The 10,132-nt window shown below is 38.3% G+C and overlaps 1 long non-coding RNA gene across 3 annotated transcripts in view; it reads left to right on the top strand.

Annotated features, from left to right (window-relative positions):
* Positions 1 to 10,132, top strand: part of LOC140600947 (uncharacterized) — a 41,568-nt gene that overhangs the window by 23,735 nt on the left and 7,701 nt on the right. Inside the window, exons 3-5 of one of the 3 annotated variants that reach the window (XR_012004041.1) lie at positions 1,498 to 1,572; positions 2,741 to 2,855; positions 7,605 to 7,892. This is a non-coding gene — a long non-coding RNA (uncharacterized lncRNA). Of the gene's footprint in view, positions 1 to 1,497; positions 1,573 to 2,740; positions 2,856 to 7,604; positions 7,893 to 10,132 lie in introns of those variants that run through there. The other 2 variants (XR_012004042.1, XR_012004040.1) reach the window with 2 other exon arrangements.

Here is a 10,132-nt window from a genome sequence, read left to right as displayed (position 1 = left end):
TGGAGTCCCGGGATCGAGTCCTGTGCTGGGCTTCTGGCGTGGAGCCTGCTTCTCCTTCTGCCTGTGTCTCTGCCTCTCTCTATGTGTATCATGAATGAATAAATAGAATCTTTAAAAAAATAAATAAATCTCGTTAATTTCTGATTGTTTTCTGACTTTCGATTTTGTTATTGGATCTGCCACACATGCATTGCTTCCCCACCTTAGTCGGCTGTGTCCAGGAAAGCAGGTGCTCTGGTGGTTTCCTTAGATATTTCTGCTCTGCTGACCGTGGGGACATTGGATGGCTTCCAAAGTAGTTAATGTTTTATTTAGAAACAATCATAAAACCAGAGCTGGTAGATAGTTGGAGACGATCGAAGAGTACAAGCTGTTTACAAATTATTATATATGCAAATAAATTGTTAGCAGTGTAAACATGGCATAATTATTCATTAACTTTGATATGTCTGCATCACCAGTTAGAAAACAGCCACCTCAGTGTAAAAAGATTTGCCCAGAGTCAATCAGGAGAGGAATGAAGTCTAGAACCTTGTTTCAATGAAAAATTGTGAAAATCCCCTGGTCTAGTGATTATTTTGCTTTGTGGTTCTCTCATGCTTAGAGTTTACAAAAGGTTTTCAAAAAATCACTATCTCATTCTTCTGTTACCCCTACTTTGCTTCTTCTAAGACTGTTGTGAGGAAGACACTAGTATTTCTCCTATTTCAGAGATGTGAAAACAGATTGAGGTAAACTTGGTTTCCTAAGACCACAACCAATTTCAGCCTCAGCAGAGGGGAAACCATGATGACACCACTTAATAATGACGCGTTAGATTTATGTTGTGCTTCATATTAAATTTACTTTTGAGTTATTGATGACTATAGAAAAAAACAAAAAATATGAAGAAGTAAATAGCTCATCTTGAATCACAGAATCAGAATAATGCTCTAGGGGATGAATAATTTCTCCTCTACTCTCTTAGGGTCTCTGCATGGTCCTATGAATTTAACTGACAGAAAACAGATTAACAGGATTAACAGGAGAAAACATACAAGTTTTGGGGCACCTGGGTTAAGCATTTCCCCTTGGCTCAGGTCATGATCCTGGGGTCCTGGAATGGAGCCCCACGTCAGGCTCCCTCTTCAGCAGGGAACCTACTTCTCTCTCCTGCCTGCATCTCCCCCTGCTTATACACACACACTCTCTCTCTGTCAAATAAATAAAGTCTTAAAATGAAAAAGAAAAGAGGGATCCCTGGGTGGCGCAGCGGTTTAGCGCCTGCCTTTGGTCCAGGGCGCGATCCTGGAGACCCGGGATCGAATCCCATGTCGGGCTCCCGGTGCATGGAGCCTACTTCTCCCTCTGCCTATGTCTCTGCCTCTCTCTCTCTTGCTCTCTCTGTGACTATCATAAATAAAAAGTAAAAAAAAAAGAAAATTAAAAAAAAAAAGAAAAGAAAGCATATGAGTTTTAATTATATCTTCTTTACATGAACCTGGCAATCTTCACAAGAAAAGTTAAGACCCAAAGAAGCAGAATTGAATGCTTATATACTGAGTTGGACAAAGAATACTGAATTGTGAAAACGTGAGTAGGCAAAGGGGTTTGGGCTGGGGCAGTTGAATGAATGAAGTGACTAGAAAGATAGGGGTTAGGTTAACAAGGTTGGTTTGTACAGATTTACCTTGGCCTCGACCTCATGCCCTTGGTGACAAGAATTTCTCTTTCCTTCTGATATAGGAGGATATCTTTCACATGGGAATTTTATCTCTTACTTTTAAGAAAAAGAAGGAGAATCAGAATGTCCTTCCTGCAGTTGCTATTTTTCAAGTGCTTCTGACTCAAAATAGTATGCTAGAGTAGCATATTTTTGGGTGCTATATTCTGAATTCCTTCAATACAATCAGTAACTACTTATTTGACCAACTATATCACTGACTATACTTTGAGGATAAGAGTAGAGAAATGGGTGGTGTTGACGCAAGACATCTAAAACATCAATTCTCATAATAATAAGTAGATAACTATCAAAAAGAGCAATACAGATATATTAGAAACCTGGAGGTAAATACTAAAAGAAACAGCTAAAAGGATTATCATTGATTTAAAAATATTACTGATTTAAAAAATAACTGATTAAGAGAATGGGATGTTAGGCTTTTACAGATATTATAAAACAACTTTCAGTTATGCATAGTATTAATCACATTTCTATTTTGAATGTGCCACTGAATTGTTTGGTAACAGCTACTAGGTACTTACTGTAGAAAACATAACATTTTTGCTGTACAAAAATTGATAAATTCTTGGTTATTTTTCACAAGTACTGCCCAAATATACATATCTATATCTATATCTATATCTATATCTATATCTATGTCTATCTATATACCATGGATCAATTTTTGTGCAATTTATCATTTGCTATTTGAAATTGTTGGGGAAGAAAATTTTTTCCTGAATCCTTTTCGATTTTGTACTTGGGGGCCTGCAATTTAAACAGACAGGTTAGCAAGAGGGAAAAACAAATTTGTGCATGTACATGTGCACAGGAGTTCACAGAGAAGTGTGACCCAAGAATGTGGTTAGATTTTGGAGTTTAGATGCCATCTTAATAGGGGGTGGGGAGGAGCAGAGGGTAACTTATGGGAGAACATATGACTTACAGGAGAAATGAATGGCCCTTAGGAGAATAGGAGGAATATATGATATGATAGTTTTATGACAATGTCTCTTTTGGTGATTTCTTATCCAGGTGCTGACTTGTGCTGATTCCTTGTCTTTGGTAATGAGTTAATCTTCCCCCATTGTGAAACTCCTTGGAAGGGGATTCAGGACAGTTGAATTTTTTTGGGAAGCTTTGCTTTTAGGTAAATAAAGGGAATGGGCAGCCTGGGTGGCTCAGGGGTTTAGCGTCACCTTCAGCCCAGGGTGTGATCCTGGAGACCCAGGATTCAGTCCCACATCAGGCTCCCTACATTGAGCCTGCTTCTCCCTCTGCCTGTGTCTCTGCCTCTCTCTCTCTCTCTCTCTCTGTGTGTCTCTCATGAATAAATAAATAAAATCTTAAATAAAGAAAAGAAAGAAAAGAAAAGAAAGGGAATGGAGAATTAATGGGTCGTCCTACAGCCATTAGTTTTCAAATTTCTTCAGCTCAAAATAATCTTTATACCACTGGGGCATAGTCTGGACCCCTTAAAAATTAATGATAAAAAAGTAACATAAATGTATGTTTAAGTTTCCTGTATATGCATAGTAAATTCTTGAGAGATATATAAGAAACTCATAACAGTGGTTACTTCTGAGGAGACGGTATCTGGGTCTTTAAGGAAAAGGAATGGGATAGACATTTTTCACTGTTTTCTATAGTCAATCTTCATTATTCACATTCTTCATAAAACTGAATTTGCCCAGTTACTAAAATTAAATTGTAAACTCCATATTAAAAAGCAATTCATAGAAACCACAGCAAAGTAAATCCATGGAATGGAGCTCTTCTACTGGACTACATGACATCCCCCAATATTATGCGGACATACTAGTGTACTGTGCATTAAGCCAGCACATATTCATGCAGAAAGAAAATGACAGCAGGTAACTATTAGAGCAGCCATTTATGTGAGCCCAAGTTGCAGTTCTGACAGACCAATTATGAAAAGTGACATATTTACAGGATGCCAATCTGTCAAATAAATGGAGACTAATTTTTTTTTAGAAAGCAATTCAATATGGTTCTTTTGAATTCATTTGCAGACATGTGCAAAGTGAGCAAAATTTTTGAGTCTTTCTACATACACATTCCCGAGGTTGAACAAGATGATGTGCTGCCTTCTTGTTTCATCTTTCATTGTAAACAAGTGTTCTTTTGGTGGTCTATTTAGTATCATGTTTTTGCATTGTTGTGCCTTTTTCTTGTGTGTGTGTGATTTTGCTGTTTTAAATGGATAGTACTCGGCAGCCCCGGTGGCGCAGCGGTTTAGCGCCGCCTGCAGCTCGGGGTTTGATCCTGGGGACACTGGATTGAGTCCCACATCAGGCTCCCTTTATGGAGCTTGCTTCTGCCTGTGCCTCTGCCTCTCTCTCTCTGTCTCTATGAATAAATAAATAAAACCATTTTAAGAAAATGGATAGTGCTGAAGTGCTATCTAGTGCTACTAAACATAAGAAAATTGTGGTGTTCCTTCTAGGGAAAATCACGGTATTATTTGCACATAATTACTGCAAATAATGAGAACTGGCTACTATATATACTGACAGGGTTCAGAACATACTATCCCAAAATACGGCATCTTGGCATGTTGAATATTTTAAGTTGAAGGAATTGGAGAAATAGCAGGTACAGGAAGGATTCTCTTATCTGTCCTGTTTCCCCTGAACTGGTTCATAGATACAGCAGGTGACAGGGCTCTGACCTCTTTCTTTTCCTCTGAAGCATGTCATAAGACCCTCATGTGAGAGGTGCTCTCCCTGTACCTAAAGGAAAGGAGCATCCTTATCTCCAAAGACAAAGAGATGCCAAGAGAAATCCAAATGAACAGGCCTTTGTAAGATTCCCATGGTTTGGTACCTTTAATTTATACATGGATTTTTGTTCTAACATATTTTTCCGAGATTTTCCATTTTTCACCAAATGTAGTATAAAAACAGTCACGTTTATTTCTTCTGGTCTCCATTTCCTTATGAAGGCTCCCTGTCATAGAAAACTTATGTTAAATAAATCTGAATGTTTTTCTATTTTTTTTTTAAAGAACAATCTATACTTTACTTATTCATGAGAGACACAGAGAGAGAGAGAGAGAGAGAAAGAGAGAGGGAGAGAAAGAGAGAGAGAGAGGCAGAGACATAGGTAGAGGGAGAAGCAGGCTCCATGCAAGGAGCCCGATGTGGGACTCAATCCAGGATCACACCCTGGGTCAAAGGCAGGTGCTAAACCACTGAGCCACCCAGGGATCCCCTTTTTTTCTATTGTTAATCTACCTTTTGTGGCTCCAGCTACAGGTTCTAGGAGGGTAGTAGGAAAAAGATTTTTTTTCCCTCCCCTATAATACTTTTTGATTTTTGAGCCATATGAATGTATTAGCTATACTAAAAAAATAAAATAAAATAATAAATAAATAAATAAATAAATAATCCCAGGAACTGATAGCTACCTGAATATTATAAAATTTTAACTTACTGTTTTATTAAAGCAATCTCATTCATTAATTATCTTTATCTCAAAAAAATTATCTTTATCTCAGTGAAGTAGAAAGGAAAAAGAACAAAATCCAGGTGAAAGTATAGATGTAAGATGTAGGAAAGAGAGAGGGAAGAAGGAAAGGAAATTTTTGAATAATATGTTCCTTTAAATTGTATTTTTTTTTTAAAGATTTTGTTTATTTATTCATGAGAGACAGAGAGAGAGAGAGACAAAGACATAGGCAGAGGGAGAAGCAGGCTCCCTGCAAGGAGCCCAATGTGGGACTCGATCCTGGATCCCAGGATCACTCTCTGAAACCAAAGGCAAACGCTCAACTGCTGAGCCCCACCCAGTCATCCCCCTCTTTAAATTTAATAGAAGTTTTAAAATAGTTTCTACAAGTGTTAGATTTCCGCTACTGTGAAAGAATTATTAGGACATAGTTTTACTTCTAAGTCTTATAATATGCTGGTCATTCATTTGCATCCATCCATTGCTTGTATTTTTTCTTTCAATAGTGACAAACTACTATAAGCAGGCAGTGTGTTATGTTCTAAGTACAAAGTGATAAGTAAACAAGTGATGATTTCTGCCCTCATTGAGCCTATCATCTAACAAAGGAGAGAGATGTTATACAAATAAGTATATAAATATATATAATTATAATTTGATATAAGGTTATGAAAGAAAAGCACTGGATTCAATGAGAGTCAAAGGTGAAGAAACAATTTACATGAGAAGATGGGTTATGGAAGGCCTCTCTAAGGAAATTACTTTTTTTTTTTTTTTAAGATTTTATTTATTATTTATGAGAGACACAGAGACACAGACAGAAGGAGAAGCAGGTTCCATGCCGGGGGCCAAAGCGGGACTTGATCCCAGGTCTCCAGGATCACACCCTAGACTGAAGGTGGCGCTAAACCGCTGAGCCACCCAGGCTGCCCAGGAAATGACATTTGAGTTACAGCCACAAGGATGAGTAGAAGTTATTGGAAGAGTGTGGTGGGAAAATATCCCGGGGAAAGAGAATAACATTTGTAAAGGCCTTAATAGAAGAAGTGCTTCAAAAAATGAAGGAAGGCCAGTATGGATTAGTGCATAGCAGATGACAAAAACTGACTCCAAATGAGATAGGTTGGGCCTCAACCTACATATTCTAGGATATGTAGAATTTAATAGCCAATGTTATGGAATTTGTGTTTTATTTCAGGTGTAATGGGAGCTGTTGAATGCTTTCAATTGAGAAATATATCAAGTTAATATTTGTAAATGATCACTTTGGCTGTTGGTTGGAGAATGAATTGATGGTTGGGGAGGGGGCAGGCATCAGCAAAGACACATTGATTCATCTTGAGTCATTTTTTTTCTTTTCTTTAAAGACTTATTTATTTATTTGAGAGAGAGAGAAAGAGAATGAGAGAGATCACAAGCAGTTGGCAGGGGCAGAGGGAGAGAAGCAGCCTCCCTGCTGAACTGGGAGCCTGACTCAGGACTCCATCATGGAATCATGATGAGAGCTGAAGGCAGACACTTAACCAACTGAGCCACCCAGTCGCCCTTTCTTTACCTTTATTATTATTTTTTAATATTTTACTCATTTATTCACGAAAGAGAGAGAGAGGCAGAGACACAGGCAGAAGGAGCAGCAGGCACCATGTAGGGAGCCCCATGCAGGACTCGATCCCAGGACCCCAGGATCATGCCCTGGGCAGGAGGCAGATGCTCAACCACTGAGCCACCCAGGCCATCCCCTTTCTTTACCTTTATTATCCAGTTAAAAGATTTGTCAACTTTTACTCTATAATGACTCACAGATTTGCTCCTTGTTTGTTTTTCTTTTTCTTTTTTCACAGCTGCTAAAGTTGTCCAGGTTTTTCTTTTTTTTTTTTTTGTCCGTGGTTTTATAGTTTTATATCATCTCACATACTTACTATCATATTTTCTAGCTGGTATCCTTTTTATTTTATCCAAATCATCCTCATATATTGTTCCAGAATGTTTGTTCTTTTATTTTTTGTTTTAAACTTTAAATCCATCCATCCATCCCTGGGTGGCGCAGCGGTTTAGCGCCTGCCTTTGGCCCAGGGCGCGATCCTGGAGTCCTGGGATCGAATCCCACGTCGGGCTCCTGGTGCATGGAGCTTCTCCCTCTGCCTGTGTCTCTGCCTCTCTCTTTCTCTATCATGAATAAATAAATAAAATCTTAAAAAAAATAAACTTTAAATTTTTTTAAAAAGCTGTTTATTTCTATAAGTTTGAAATTACTTATTTCCCTTTATGTTGCATATAGAATATATGTATATATAGAATAAAGATCTTCGTTAAATATTTCCTTACTCTTTTTTTAGTTGAAGGGTTCTTTACCAGGGATCCAGTGTCCATGGATAGAATTCAGAGAATTTCTTTTCTTTTTTTAAAGATTTTATTTATTTATTCATAGGGACATAGCTAGAGAGAGAGGCAGAGACACAGGCAGAGGGAGAAGCAGGCACCATGCAGAGAGCCCGACGTGGGACTCCATCCCAGGACTCCAGGATCATGCCCTGGGCTGCAGGCGGCGCTAAACCGCTGCGTCACCCGGGCTGCCCAATTCAGAGAATTTCTGTGGAAAAAATTACATCTTTATTTTCACTAGCCTCTAAATGAAAGTTACCATTTTCTTCAATTTGAAATATAGTCCATAAACAATAATATTAGCAATATTTGTAATTTTATCACCAAAAGAAAAGTCAGATATTTATATATATAACATCATAATTTCTGCAGACATCTTTCAAGTAATATTTACACTTGTCACTACTTCAAATTTAAGGTAGTGATTAATTCTTTTTTTTATTATTATTATTTTTTAGTTATTAATTCTTGTTAAAAGAAATGTATGTATTAGTGGCACAAATATATATTTTAATATTTTAATGACTGTATTTCAATAAAATTGGTTTCCTTTGTATTCCTATATATTTTATTTTATGTATTTAAAAACATTATTTTGAGAAGGTGTTTATAGGCCTCACCAGACTTATGAAAGTTAAGACCTACCCAAGTTTTTGTTCCATTTACAGTACTTGAAAAATTGTGTGCAAAATAAAAACTAAAGAATAATCAGTTAAATATTTTTTAATAAACACTTTCATTTTCCTTCTTATTTTTTTTGAAGTAAGCTCTATGCCCAATATGAAACTTGAACTCACAACCCTGAGACCAAAAATCTCATGCTCTATGGACTAAGTCAGTTCTTGACTAAGTTTCTTTTTAAAGATTGTATTTATTTATTCATGAGAGACACACACAGAGAGAGGCAGAGACACAGGCAGAGGGAGAAGCAGGCTCCATGCAGGGAGCCCAACGCAGGACTCCATTCTGGGAGTCCAGGATCAGGCCCTGGGCCAATGGCAGGCTCTAGACCACTGAGCCACCCAGGGATCCACTAAATATTTTTTAATTACAGTGTTTTTCTACACTTTTTAAAAAAAGATTTTATTTATTTATTTGAGAGAGAGCAAGAGAGCACAATTGCGGGGCGCGGAGGGGAGGTAAAGGGAGAGGGAGAAGCAGACTCCCTACTGAGCAAGGAGCTGGATGTGGGGCTTGATCTCAGGACCCCGGGATCATGACCTGAGCCGAAGGCAGACACTTAACCAACTGAGCCATGAGGCTCAGTTTCTCTACACTTTAGATGGTAGTTTTATATTATGTTCCTGTTTTTACAGTTAGCAATTCTTGCTCTTTAAAATGTTCTTTATGGGGGATCCCTGGGTGGCTCAGCGGTTTGGCACCTGCCTTTGGCCCGGGGTGCGATCCTGGAGTCCCGGGATCGAGTCCGGCGTTGGGCTCCCGGCATGGAGCTTGCTTCTCCCTCCTCCTGTGTCTCTGCCTCTCTCTCTCTCTATGTCTATCATAAATAAATAAATAAATCTTTTTTTAAAGATTTATTTACTTATCATAAATAAATAAATAAATCTTTTTTTTTTTTTTAAGATTTATTTACTTATTTATTTGTAATAGACATAGAGAGAGAGAGGCAGAGACACAGGAGGAGGGAGAAGCAGGCTCCATGCCCGGACTCCAGGATCGTGCCGCCGGCCAAAGGCAGGCGTCAAACCGCTGAGCCACCCAGGGATCCCCAATAAATAAATCTTTAAAAAAATGTTCTTTATGGGGGCCCCTGGGTGGCTCTGTTGGTTGAGCATCTAACTATTGGTTTCAGTTCAGGTCATGATCTGGGGATAGTGAGATTGAACCCCGCATGGAGCTCTGGGCTCAGTGGGGAGTCTACGTGAGGTTCTTTCCCTCTTCCTTTCCCTTCCCTTCTGCCTCTCCTCTAGCTCATGCACACACCCTCTCCATCTCTCTCTCAAATAAATAAATAAGTACATAAATATCTTTAAAAAATTATTTATGGAGAAGGAACCAAATATAGTGAAATTAGTTTAAGTTCATTTAAGATAAACTATATCATCTCACACATTTTTCATGTCATAGGCATGAACTTAATAAATTTTATTTATTTACTTTTTAGAAGTAGAAAGGCTGGACGGAGAGGAAAAGAGAGAATCTTACTTAAGCAGGCTCCAACCCAGCAAAGAGCCCATCTTGGGGTTCCATCTCACAACCCTGAGATTATGACCTGAACTGAAATCAAGAGTCAGTTATTTAACTGACTGAGTCACCCAGGTGCCCCCAAATATAAAGTTCTTACTGCATCTTCAGAATCTGTCTACTATTCTAGAGCAGTTGGAAGGAAGCTCAATCTGAGTTAGATTAAAAATATCAGTAATGGACTTTTTTTTTTTTTTTTTTAAGTAGGCTCTGCACCCAGCGTGAAGCCCAGTGCAGGGCCTCAACTCCCCAACCCTGAGATCAAGACCCGAGCTGAGGTCAAGAGTAGGACACTTAATTGACCGAGCCATCCAGGTGCTCCAGTAATGGACTATTTTAAATAAGATGCAGTTTGGTTATTTTGTTCAG

The sequence above is a fragment of the Canis lupus genome, chromosome 12 (genome assembly GCF_048164855.1).
Source record: "Canis lupus baileyi chromosome 12, mCanLup2.hap1, whole genome shotgun sequence".
NCBI lineage: Eukaryota > Metazoa > Chordata > Mammalia > Carnivora > Canidae > Canis > Canis lupus.
The sequence above is the reverse complement of the archived record's forward strand: the minus strand, read 5'-3'. Positions and strand labels throughout refer to the sequence as shown.